Source organism: Symsagittifera roscoffensis, unplaced genomic scaffold (genome assembly GCF_963678635.1).
Source record: "Symsagittifera roscoffensis unplaced genomic scaffold, txSymRosc1.1 SCAFFOLD_197, whole genome shotgun sequence".
NCBI classification, from domain to species: domain Eukaryota; kingdom Metazoa; phylum Xenacoelomorpha; order Acoela; family Convolutidae; genus Symsagittifera; species Symsagittifera roscoffensis.
Genome location: NW_026971392.1, coordinates 65136 through 78035, shown reverse-complemented (window position 1 = coordinate 78035; position 12900 = coordinate 65136). Strand labels below are relative to the sequence as shown.

General features: G+C 37.4%; 10 non-coding genes across 10 annotated transcripts; all 10 read left to right on the top strand.

The window, feature by feature from the left end:
* Positions 1–570: 570 nt before the first annotated feature.
* Positions 571–689, top strand: LOC134856359 (5S ribosomal RNA). The gene has a single exon (XR_010164741.1). It is a non-coding gene; the product is annotated as a 5S ribosomal RNA (ribosomal RNA).
* A 1159-nt stretch (positions 690–1848) lies between these two features.
* On the top strand, positions 1849–1967 carry LOC134856357 (5S ribosomal RNA). Its single transcript, XR_010164739.1, has one exon. It is a non-coding gene; the product is annotated as a 5S ribosomal RNA (ribosomal RNA).
* A 1159-nt stretch (positions 1968–3126) lies between these two features.
* Positions 3127–3245, top strand: LOC134856356 (5S ribosomal RNA). The gene has a single exon (XR_010164738.1). It is a non-coding gene; the product is annotated as a 5S ribosomal RNA (ribosomal RNA).
* Positions 3246–4404: 1159 nt separating this feature from the next.
* LOC134856355 (5S ribosomal RNA) lies at positions 4405–4523 on the top strand. The gene has a single exon (XR_010164737.1). It is a non-coding gene; the product is annotated as a 5S ribosomal RNA (ribosomal RNA).
* Positions 4524–5682: 1159 nt separating this feature from the next.
* On the top strand, positions 5683–5801 carry LOC134856354 (5S ribosomal RNA). Its single transcript, XR_010164736.1, has one exon. It is a non-coding gene; the product is annotated as a 5S ribosomal RNA (ribosomal RNA).
* Positions 5802–6960: 1159 nt separating this feature from the next.
* LOC134856353 (5S ribosomal RNA) lies at positions 6961–7079 on the top strand. The gene has a single exon (XR_010164735.1). It is a non-coding gene; the product is annotated as a 5S ribosomal RNA (ribosomal RNA).
* Positions 7080–8238: 1159 nt separating this feature from the next.
* LOC134856429 (5S ribosomal RNA) lies at positions 8239–8357 on the top strand. The gene has a single exon (XR_010164807.1). It is a non-coding gene; the product is annotated as a 5S ribosomal RNA (ribosomal RNA).
* Positions 8358–9516: 1159 nt separating this feature from the next.
* LOC134856428 (5S ribosomal RNA) lies at positions 9517–9635 on the top strand. Its single transcript, XR_010164806.1, has one exon. It is a non-coding gene; the product is annotated as a 5S ribosomal RNA (ribosomal RNA).
* A 1159-nt stretch (positions 9636–10794) lies between these two features.
* LOC134856427 (5S ribosomal RNA) lies at positions 10795–10913 on the top strand. Its single transcript, XR_010164805.1, has one exon. It is a non-coding gene; the product is annotated as a 5S ribosomal RNA (ribosomal RNA).
* A 1159-nt stretch (positions 10914–12072) lies between these two features.
* On the top strand, positions 12073–12191 carry LOC134856426 (5S ribosomal RNA). Its single transcript, XR_010164804.1, has one exon. It is a non-coding gene; the product is annotated as a 5S ribosomal RNA (ribosomal RNA).
* Positions 12192–12900: the final 709 nt, after the last annotated feature.

Sequence of the window (12900 nt, the reverse complement as noted above, 5' to 3'; positions counted from 1 at the left end):
TAGCTTAAGTGTACGTGGAGTAATCATCAGTTGAAAATTTGGGGGGACCCGAATTTCGGCCATTTTGGACGAAAATTGGCCTAAAAGCTAACTTTTAAGTTAGTGCAATTTTTTTTCTTGCATTTTTTAAGAGAATTGGGCTGCCCTCCGCTGTCGCAGAGTGCATTCAAAGAAAACTTATCAAATAGATTTGAATACTTACCTATTTAATAAGTTTATCACAACAATTAGGCTAAAAGCAACTGACAGTATCCTGGCTGGTATCCATTCATATGCCACTTACAGTGAATGTGCGGCTATCATGCCATAAATGGTCATTCAAGGCACCTTGTACACGCTCCATAGGTTTTGACCAGCCGATTTGGCCATTTAACACATTGGGTCAAAAAAATTCCAAACAATGTCAATTTTCAAAATTTTGTTTGAAATGCATAAATTATAACGTGAGCGTGCAAAATTTTACATGGTATAAGAGCATATTTTTACTCTCGCGCGAGGGCGAGTGTTTTAAAACTAATGTACATAGACATATGCTAGTAAGGATATAAGTGAAAGCGGAGTAACTCAAATGCCTACGACCATACCATGTTGAATGCACCGGTTCTCGTCCGATCACCGAAGTTAAGCAACATTGGGCCTGGTTAGTACTTGGATGGGAGACCGCCTGGGAACACCAGGTGTTGTAGGCTTTTATTTAAAGCAAAAGTATCTCTTTTACTTTTATACGCTAAGAGTTATTGCTGTTTAAAGTTCGGTGATGTCAAAAAGTTAAGCCTAATCGAGCGTGGTGCAAAAATTTTCAATGGGTCAAATTTTGGTCAAAACAACAGAAAACCGAAAAATTTCTTTTGCAGTATCAATTTTGTGTACAATCAGCTGCTGATAGGCCAAAAATATTGGAGATAACTTTTGGGGTCTTTGAGTTATAGCCTTTTGAATTTCGGTGATGTCAAAAAGTTAAGCCCAATCGAGCCTGGTGAATTGCGCGAACGGCCATAACTTGCCCAAAAATTTTAAAATTTTCAAATTTTATTATTTGGATCATAAGATCATGGTCAAATCTTGGGGGACTGAGAAAATGAACCAATTTCGTCGGTCCAACACAAAGTTATAAGCTTTTGAAATCTCGGTGATGCCAAAAAGTTAAGCCTAATCGAGCGTGGTGCAAAAAATGAAATTTTCAAAATTTTTGGTTTTTTTCGTTGAAACATCATTTTTTTCATCTTGTTTCATAAATTACAGCTCAGGACGATTCCAACGAGCCCAAAACGACGTTTGTAGCTTAAGTGTACGTGGAGTAATCATCAGTTGAAAATTTGGGGGGACCCGAATTTCGGCCATTTTGGACGAAAATTGGCCTAAAAGCTAACTTTTACGTTAGTGCAATTTTTTTTCTTGCATTTTTTAAGAGAATTGGGCTGCCCTCCGCTGTCGCAGAGTGCATTCAAAGAAAACTTATCAAATAGATTTGAATACTTACCTATTTAATAAGTTTATCACAACAATTAGGCTAAAAGCAACTGACAGTATCCTGGCTGGTATCCATTCATATGCCACTTACAGTGAATGTGCGGCTATCATGCCATAAATGGTCATTCAAGGCACCTTGTACACGCTCCATAGGTTTTGACCAGCCGATTTGGCCATTTAACACATTGGGTCAAAAAAATTCCAAACAATGTCAATTTTCAAAATTTTGTTTGAAATGCATAAATTATAACGTGAGCGTGCAAAATTTTACATGGTATAAGAGCATATTTTTACTCTCGCGCGAGGGCGAGTGTTTTAAAACTAATGTACATAGACATATGCTAGTAAGGATATAAGTGAAAGCGGAGTAACTCAAATGCCTACGACCATACCATGTTGAATGCACCGGTTCTCGTCCGATCACCGAAGTTAAGCAACATTGGGCCTGGTTAGTACTTGGATGGGAGACCGCCTGGGAACACCAGGTGTTGTAGGCTTTTATTTAAAGCAAAAGTATCTCTTTTACTTTTATACGCTAAGAGTTATTGCTGTTTAAAGTTCGGTGATGTCAAAAAGTTAAGCCTAATCGAGCGTGGTGCAAAAATTTTCAATGGGTCAAATTTTGGTCAAAACAACAGAAAACCGAAAAATTTCTTTTGCAGTATCAATTTTGTGTACAATCAGCTGCTGATAGGCCAAAAATATTGGAGATAACTTTTGGGGTCTTTGAGTTATAGCCTTTTGAATTTCGGTGATGTCAAAAAGTTAAGCCCAATCGAGCCTGGTGAATTGCGCGAACGGCCATAACTTGCCCAAAAATTTTAAAATTTTCAAATTTTATTATTTGGATCATAAGATCATGGTCAAATCTTGGGGGACTGAGAAAATGAACCAATTTCGTCGGTCCAACACAAAGTTATAAGCTTTTGAAATCTCGGTGATGCCAAAAAGTTAAGCCTAATCGAGCGTGGTGCAAAAAATGAAATTTTCAAAATTTTTGGTTTTTTTCGTTGAAACATCATTTTTTTCATCTTGTTTCATAAATTACAGCTCAGGACGATTCCAACGAGCCCAAAACGACGTTTGTAGCTTAAGTGTACGTGGAGTAATCATCAGTTGAAAATTTGGGGGGACCCGAATTTCGGCCATTTTGGACGAAAATTGGCCTAAAAGCTAACTTTTAAGTTAGTGCAATTTTTTTTCTTGCATTTTTTAAGAGAATTGGGCTGCCCTCCGCTGTCGCAGAGTGCATTCAAAGAAAACTTATCAAATAGATTTGAATACTTACCTATTTAATAAGTTTATCACAACAATTAGGCTAAAAGCAACTGACAGTATCCTGGCTGGTATCCATTCATATGCCACTTACAGTGAATGTGCGGCTTTCATGCCATAAATGGTCATTCAAGGCACCTTGTACACGCTCCATAGGTTTTGACCAGCCGATTTGGCCATTTAACACATTGGGCCAAAAAAATTCCAAACAATGTCAATTTTCAAAATTTTGTTTGAAATGCATAAATTATAACGTGAGCGTGCAAAATTTTACATAGTATAAGAGCATATTTTTACTCTCGCGCGAGGGCGAGTGTTTTAAAACTAATGTACATAGACATATGCTAGTAAGGATATAAGTGAAAGCGGAGTAACTCAAATGCCTACGACCATACCATGTTGAATGCACCGGTTCTCGTCCGATCACCGAAGTTAAGCAACATTGGGCCTGGTTAGTACTTGGATGGGAGACCGCCTGGGAACACCAGGTGTTGTAGGCTTTTATTTAAAGCAAAAGTATCTCTTTTACTTTTATACGCTAAGAGTTATTGCTGTTTAAAGTTCGGTGATGTCAAAAAGTTAAGCCTAATCGAGCGTGGTGCAAAAATTTTCAATGGGTCAAATTTTGGTCAAAACAACAGAAAACCGAAAAATTTCTTTTGCAGTATCAATTTTGTGTACAATCAGCTGCTGATAGGCCAAAAATATTGGAGATAACTTTTGGGGTCTTTGAGTTATAGCCTTTTGAATTTCGGTGATGTCAAAAAGTTAAGCCCAATCGAGCCTGGTGAATTGCGCGAACGGCCATAACTTGCCCAAAAATTTTAAAATTTTCAAATTTTATTATTTGGATCATAAGATCATGGTCAAATCTTGGGGGACTGAGAAAATGAACCAATTTCGTCGGTCCAACACAAAGTTATAAGCTTTTGAAATCTCGGTGATGCCAAAAAGTTAAGCCTAATCGAGCGTGGTGCAAAAAATGAAATTTTCAAAATTTTTGGTTTTTTTCGTTGAAACATCATTTTTTTCATCTTGTTTCATAAATTACAGCTCAGGACGATTCCAACGAGCCCAAAACGACGTTTGTAGCTTAAGTGTACGTGGAGTAATCATCAGTTGAAAATTTGGGGGGACCCGAATTTCGGCCATTTTGGACGAAAATTGGCCTAAAAGCTAACTTTTAAGTTAGTGCAATTTTTTTTCTTGCATTTTTTAAGAGAATTGGGCTGCCCTCCGCTGTCGCAGAGTGCATTCAAAGAAAACTTATCAAATAGATTTGAATACTTACCTATTTAATAAGTTTATCACAACAATTAGGCTAAAAGCAACTGACAGTATCCTGGCTGGTATCCATTCATATGCCACTTACAGTGAATGTGCGGCTATCATGCCATAAATGGTCATTCAAGGCACCTTGTACACGCTCCATAGGTTTTGACCAGCCGATTTGGCCATTTAACACATTGGGCCAAAAAAATTCCAAACAATGTCAATTTTCAAAATTTTGTTTGAAATGCATAAATTATAACGTGAGCGTGCAAAATTTTACATGGTATAAGAGCATATTTTTACTCTCGCGCGAGGGCGAGTGTTTTAAAACTAATGTACATAGACATATGCTAGTAAGGATATAAGTGAAAGCGGAGTAACTCAAATGCCTACGACCATACCATGTTGAATGCACCGGTTCTCGTCCGATCACCGAAGTTAAGCAACATTGGGCCTGGTTAGTACTTGGATGGGAGACCGCCTGGGAACACCAGGTGTTGTAGGCTTTTATTTAAAGCAAAAGTATCTCTTTTACTTTTATACGCTAAGAGTTATTGCTGTTTAAAGTTCGGTGATGTCAAAAAGTTAAGCCTAATCGAGCGTGGTGCAAAAATTTTCAATGGGTCAAATTTTGGTCAAAACAACAGAAAACCGAAAAATTTCTTTTGCAGTATCAATTTTGTGTACAATCAGCTGCTGATAGGCCAAAAATATTGGAGATAACTTTTGGGGTCTTTGAGTTATAGCCTTTTGAATTTCGGTGATGTCAAAAAGTTAAGCCCAATCGAGCCTGGTGAATTGCGCGAACGGCCATAACTTGCCCAAAAATTTTAAAATTTTCAAATTTTATTATTTGGATCATAAGATCATGGTCAAATCTTGGGGGACTGAGAAAATGAACCAATTTCGTCGGTCCAACACAAAGTTATAAGCTTTTGAAATCTCGGTGATGCCAAAAAGTTAAGCCTAATCGAGCGTGGTGCAAAAAATGAAATTTTCAAAATTTTTGGTTTTTTTCGTTGAAACATCATTTTTTTCATCTTGTTTCATAAATTACAGCTCAGGACGATTCCAACGAGCCCAAAACGACGTTTGTAGCTTAAGTGTACGTGGAGTAATCATCAGTTGAAAATTTGGGGGGACCCGAATTTCGGCCATTTTGGACGAAAATTGGCCTAAAAGCTAACTTTTAAGTTAGTGCAATTTTTTTTCTTGCATTTTTTAAGAAAATTGGGCTGCCCTCCGCTGTCGCAGAGTGCATTCAAAGAAAACTTATCAAATAGATTTGAATACTTACCTATTTAATAAGTTTATCACAACAATTAGGCTAAAAGCAACTGACAGTATCCTGGCTGGTATCCATTCATATGCCACTTACAGTGAATGTGCGGCTATCATGCCATAAATGGTCATTCAAGGCACCTTGTACACGCTCCATAGGTTTTGACCAGCCGATTTGGCCATTTAGCACATTGGGCCAAAAAAATTCCAAACAATGTCAATTTTCAAAATTTTGTTTGAAATGCATAAATTATAACGTGAGCGTGCAAAATTTTACATGGTATAAGAGCATATTTTTACTCTCGCGCGAGGGCGAGTGTTTTAAAACTAATGTACATAGACATATGCTAGTAAGGATATAAGTGAAAGCGGAGTAACTCAAATGCCTACGACCATACCATGTTGAATGCACCGGTTCTCGTCCGATCACCGAAGTTAAGCAACATTGGGCCTGGTTAGTACTTGGATGGGAGACCGCCTGGGAACACCAGGTGTTGTAGGCTTTTATTTAAAGCAAAAGTATCTCTTTTACTTTTATACGCTAAGAGTTATTGCTGTTTAAAGTTCGGTGATGTCAAAAAGTTAAGCCTAATCGAGCGTGGTGCAAAAATTTTCAATGGGTCAAATTTTGGTCAAAACAACAGAAAACCGAAAAATTTCTTTTGCAGTATCAATTTTGTGTACAATCAGCTGCTGATAGGCCAAAAATATTGGAGATAACTTTTGGGGTCTTTGAGTTATAGCCTTTTGAATTTCGGTGATGTCAAAAAGTTAAGCCCAATCGAGCCTGGTGAATTGCGCGAACGGCCATAACTTGCCCAAAAATTTTAAAATTTTCAAATTTTATTATTTGGATCATAAGATCATGGTCAAATCTTGGGGGACTGAGAAAATGAACCAATTTCGTCGGTCCAACACAAAGTTATAAGCTTTTGAAATCTCGGTGATGCCAAAAAGTTAAGCCTAATCGAGCGTGGTGCAAAAAATGAAATTTTCAAAATTTTTGGTTTTTTTCGTTGAAACATCATTTTTTTCATCTTGTTTCATAAATTATAGCTCAGGACGATTCCAACGAGCCCAAAACGACGTTTGTAGCTTAAGTGTACGTGGAGTAATCATCAGTTGAAAATTTGGGGGGACCCGAATTTCGGCCATTTTGGACGAAAATTGGCCTAAAAGCTAACTTTTAAGTTAGTGCAATTTTTTTTCTTGCATTTTTTAAGAGAATTGGGCTGCCCTCCGCTGTCGCAGAGTGCATTCAAAGAAAACTTATCAAATAGATTTGAATACTTACCTATTTAATAAGTTTATCACAACAATTAGGCTAAAAGCAACTGACAGTATCCTGGCTGGTATCCATTCATATGCCACTTACAGTGAATGTGCGGCTATCATGCCATAAATGGTCATTCAAGGCACCTTGTACACGCTCCATAGGTTTTGACCAGCCGATTTGGCCATTTAGCACATTGGGCCAAAAAAATTCCAAACAATGTCAATTTTCAAAATTTTGTTTGAAATGCATAAATTATAACGTGAGCGTGCAAAATTTTACATGGTATAAGAGCATATTTTTACTCTCGCGCGAGGGCGAGTGTTTTAAAACTAATGTACATAGACATATGCTAGTAAGGATATAAGTGAAAGCGGAGTAACTCAAATGCCTACGACCATACCATGTTGAATGCACCGGTTCTCGTCCGATCACCGAAGTTAAGCAACATTGGGCCTGGTTAGTACTTGGATGGGAGACCGCCTGGGAACACCAGGTGTTGTAGGCTTTTATTTAAAGCAAAAGTATCTCTTTTACTTTTATACGCTAAGAGTTATTGCTGTTTAAAGTTCGGTGATGTCAAAAAGTTAAGCCTAATCGAGCGTGGTGCAAAAATTTTCAATGGGTCAAATTTTGGTCAAAACAACAGAAAACCGAAAAATTTCTTTTGCAGTATCAATTTTGTGTACAATCAGCTGCTGATAGGCCAAAAATATTGGAGATAACTTTTGGGGTCTTTGAGTTATAGCCTTTTGAATTTCGGTGATGTCAAAAAGTTAAGCCCAATCGAGCCTGGTGAATTGCGCGAACGGCCATAACTTGCCCAAAAATTTTAAAATTTTCAAATTTTATTATTTGGATCATAAGATCATGGTCAAATCTTGGGGGACTGAGAAAATGAACCAATTTCGTCGGTCCAACACAAAGTTATAAGCTTTTGAAATCTCGGTGATGCCAAAAAGTTAAGCCTAATCGAGCGTGGTGCAAAAAATGAAATTTTCAAAATTTTTGGTTTTTTTCGTTGAAACATCATTTTTTTCATCTTGTTTCATAAATTATAGCTCAGGACGATTCCAACGAGCCCAAAACGACGTTTGTAGCTTAAGTGTACGTGGAGTAATCATCAGTTGAAAATTTGGGGGGACCCGAATTTCGGCCATTTTGGACGAAAATTGGCCTAAAAGCTAACTTTTAAGTTAGTGCAATTTTTTTTCTTGCATTTTTTAAGAGAATTGGGCTGCCCTCCGCTGTCGCAGAGTGCATTCAAAGAAAACTTATCAAATAGATTTGAATACTTACCTATTTAATAAGTTTATCACAACAATTAGGCTAAAAGCAACTGACAGTATCCTGGCTGGTATCCATTCATATGCCACTTACAGTGAATGTGCGGCTATCATGCCATAAATGGTCATTCAAGGCACCTTGTACACGCTCCATAGGTTTTGACCAGCCGATTTGGCCATTTAACACATTGGGTCAAAAAAATTCCAAACAATGTCAATTTTCAAAATTTTGTTTGAAATGCATAAATTATAACGTGAGCGTGCAAAATTTTACATGGTATAAGAGCATATTTTTACTCTCGCGCGAGGGCGAGTGTTTTAAAACTAATGTACATAGACATATGCTAGTAAGGATATAAGTGAAAGCGGAGTAACTCAAATGCCTACGACCATACCATGTTGAATGCACCGGTTCTCGTCCGATCACCGAAGTTAAGCAACATTGGGCCTGGTTAGTACTTGGATGGGAGACCGCCTGGGAACACCAGGTGTTGTAGGCTTTTATTTAAAGCAAAAGTATCTCTTTTACTTTTATACGCTAAGAGTTATTGCTGTTTAAAGTTCGGTGATGTCAAAAAGTTAAGCCTAATCGAGCGTGGTGCAAAAATTTTCAATGGGTCAAATTTTGGTCAAAACAACAGAAAACCGAAAAATTTCTTTTGCAGTATCAATTTTGTGTACAATCAGCTGCTGATAGGCCAAAAATATTGGAGATAACTTTTGGGGTCTTTGAGTTATAGCCTTTTGAATTTCGGTGATGTCAAAAAGTTAAGCCCAATCGAGCCTGGTGAATTGCGCGAACGGCCATAACTTGCCCAAAAATTTTAAAATTTTCAAATTTTATTATTTGGATCATAAGATCATGGTCAAATCTTGGGGGACTGAGAAAATGAACCAATTTCGTCGGTCCAACACAAAGTTATAAGCTTTTGAAATCTCGGTGATGCCAAAAAGTTAAGCCTAATCGAGCGTGGTGCAAAAAATGAAATTTTCAAAATTTTTGGTTTTTTTCGTTGAAACATCATTTTTTTCATCTTGTTTCATAAATTACAGCTCAGGACGATTCCAACGAGCCCAAAACGACGTTTGTAGCTTAAGTGTACGTGGAGTAATCATCAGTTGAAAATTTGGGGGGACCCGAATTTCGGCCATTTTGGACGAAAATTGGCCTAAAAGCTAACTTTTAAGTTAGTGCAATTTTTTTTCTTGCATTTTTTAAGAGAATTGGGCTGCCCTCCGCTGTCGCAGAGTGCATTCAAAGAAAACTTATCAAATAGATTTGAATACTTACCTATTTAATAAGTTTATCACAACAATTAGGCTAAAAGCAACTGACAGTATCCTGGCTGGTATCCATTCATATGCCACTTACAGTGAATGTGCGGCTTTCATGCCATAAATGGTCATTCAAGGCACCTTGTACACGCTCCATAGGTTTTGACCAGCCGATTTGGCCATTTAACACATTGGGCCAAAAAAATTCCAAACAATGTCAATTTTCAAAATTTTGTTTGAAATGCATAAATTATAACGTGAGCGTGCAAAATTTTACATGGTATAAGAGCATATTTTTACTCTCGCGCGAGGGCGAGTGTTTTAAAACTAATGTACATAGACATATGCTAGTAAGGATATAAGTGAAAGCGGAGTAACTCAAATGCCTACGACCATACCATGTTGAATGCACCGGTTCTCGTCCGATCACCGAAGTTAAGCAACATTGGGCCTGGTTAGTACTTGGATGGGAGACCGCCTGGGAACACCAGGTGTTGTAGGCTTTTATTTAAAGCAAAAGTATCTCTTTTACTTTTATACGCTAAGAGTTATTGCTGTTTAAAGTTCGGTGATGTCAAAAAGTTAAGCCTAATCGAGCGTGGTGCAAAAATTTTCAATGGGTCAAATTTTGGTCAAAACAACAGAAAACCGAAAAATTTCTTTTGCAGTATCAATTTTGTGTACAATCAGCTGCTGATAGGCCAAAAATATTGGAGATAACTTTTGGGGTCTTTGAGTTATAGCCTTTTGAATTTCGGTGATGTCAAAAAGTTAAGCCCAATCGAGCCTGGTGAATTGCGCGAACGGCCATAACTTGCCCAAAAATTTTAAAATTTTCAAATTTTATTATTTGGATCATAAGATCATGGTCAAATCTTGGGGGACTGAGAAAATGAACCAATTTCGTCGGTCCAACACAAAGTTATAAGCTTTTGAAATCTCGGTGATGCCAAAAAGTTAAGCCTAATCGAGCGTGGTGCAAAAAATGAAATTTTCAAAATTTTTGGTTTTTTTCGTTGAAACATCATTTTTTTCATCTTGTTTCATAAATTACAGCTCAGGACGATTCCAACGAGCCCAAAACGACGTTTGTAGCTTAAGTGTACGTGGAGTAATCATCAGTTGAAAATTTGGGGGGACCCGAATTTCGGCCATTTTGGACGAAAATTGGCCTAAAAGCTAACTTTTAAGTTAGTGCAATTTTTTTTCTTGCATTTTTTAAGAAAATTGGGCTGCCCTCCGCTGTCGCAGAGTGCATTCAAAGAAAACTTATCAAATAGATTTGAATACTTACCTATTTAATAAGTTTATCACAACAATTAGGCTAAAAGCAACTGACAGTATCCTGGCTGGTATCCATTCATATGCCACTTACAGTGAATGTGCGGCTATCATGCCATAAATGGTCATTCAAGGCACCTTGTACACGCTCCATAGGTTTTGACCAGCCGATTTGGCCATTTAACACATTGGGCCAAAAAAATTCCAAACAATGTCAATTTTCAAAATTTTGTTTGAAATGCATAAATTATAACGTGAGCGTGCAAAATTTTACATGGTATAAGAGCATATTTTTACTCTCGCGCGAGGGCGAGTGTTTTAAAACTAATGTACATAGACATATGCTAGTAAGGATATAAGTGAAAGCGGAGTAACTCAAATGCCTACGACCATACCATGTTGAATGCACCGGTTCTCGTCCGATCACCGAAGTTAAGCAACATTGGGCCTGGTTAGTACTTGGATGGGAGACCGCCTGGGAACACCAGGTGTTGTAGGCTTTTATTTAAAGCAAAAGTATCTCTTTTACTTTTATACGCTAAGAGTTATTGCTGTTTAAAGTTCGGTGATGTCAAAAAGTTAAGCCTAATCGAGCGTGGTGCAAAAATTTTCAATGGGTCAAATTTTGGTCAAAACAACAGAAAACCGAAAAATTTCTTTTGCAGTATCAATTTTGTGTACAATCAGCTGCTGATAGGCCAAAAATATTGGAGATAACTTTTGGGGTCTTTGAGTTATAGCCTTTTGAATTTCGGTGATGTCAAAAAGTTAAGCCCAATCGAGCCTGGTGAATTGCGCGAACGGCCATAACTTGCCCAAAAATTTTAAAATTTTCAAATTTTATTATTTGGATCATAAGATCATGGTCAAATCTTGGGGGACTGAGAAAATGAACCAATTTCGTCGGTCCAACACAAAGTTATAAGCTTTTGAAATCTCGGTGATGCCAAAAAGTTAAGCCTAATCGAGCGTGGTGCAAAAAATGAAATTTTCAAAATTTTTGGTTTTTTTCGTTGAAACATCATTTTTTTCATCTTGTTTCATAAATTACAGCTCAGGACGATTCCAACGAGCCCAAAACGACGTTTGTAGCTTAAGTGTACGTGGAGTAATCATCAGTTGAAAATTTGGGGGGACCCGAATTTCGGCCATTTTGGACGAAAATTGGCCTAAAAGCTAACTTTTAAGTTAGTGCAATTTTTTTTCTTGCATTTTTTAAGAAAATTGGGCTGCCCTCCGCTGTCGCAGAGTGCATTCAAAGAAAACTTATCAAATAGATTTGAATACTTACCTATTTAATAAGTTTATCACAACAATTAGGCTAAAAGCAACTGACAGTATCCTGGCTGGTATCCATTCATATGCCACTTACAGTGAATGTGCGGCTATCATGCCATAAATGGTCATTCAAGGCACCTTGTACACGCTCCATAGGTTTTGACCAGCCGATTTGGCCATTTAACACATTGGGTCAAAAAAATTCCAAACAATGTCAATTTTCAAAATTTTGTTTGAAATGCATAAATTATAACGTGAGCGTGCAAAATTTTACATGGTATAAGAGCATATTTTTACTCTCGCGCGAGGGCGAGTGTTTTAAAACTAATGTACATAGACATATGCTAGTAAGGATATAAGTGAAAGCGGAGTAACTCAAATGCCTACGACCATACCATGTTGAATGCACCGGTTCTCGTCCGATCACCGAAGTTAAGCAACATTGGGCCTGGTTAGTACTTGGATGGGAGACCGCCTGGGAACACCAGGTGTTGTAGGCTTTTATTTAAAGCAAAAGTATCTCTTTTACTTTTATACGCTAAGAGTTATTGCTGTTTAAAGTTCGGTGATGTCAAAAAGTTAAGCCTAATCGAGCGTGGTGCAAAAATTTTCAATGGGTCAAATTTTGGTCAAAACAACAGAAAACCGAAAAATTTCTTTTGCAGTATCAATTTTGTGTACAATCAGCTGCTGATAGGCCAAAAATATTGGAGATAACTTTTGGGGTCTTTGAGTTATAGCCTTTTGAATTTCGGTGATGTCAAAAAGTTAAGCCCAATCGAGCCTGGTGAATTGCGCGAACGGCCATAACTTGCCCAAAAATTTTAAAATTTTCAAATTTTATTATTTGGATCATAAGATCATGGTCAAATCTTGGGGGACTGAGAAAATGAACCAATTTCGTCGGTCCAACACAAAGTTATAAGCTTTTGAAATCTCGGTGATGCCAAAAAGTTAAGCCTAATCGAGCGTGGTGCAAAAAATGAAATTTTCAAAATTTTTGGTTTTTTTCGTTGAAACATCATTTTTTTCATCTTGTTTCATAAATTATAGCTCAGGACGATTCCAACGAGCCCAAAACGACGTTTGTAGCTTAAGTGTACGTGGAGTAATCATCAGTTGAAAATTTGGGGGGACCCGAATTTCGGCCATTTTGGACGAAAATTGGCCTAAAAGCTAACTTTTAAGTTAGTGCAATTTTTTTTCTTG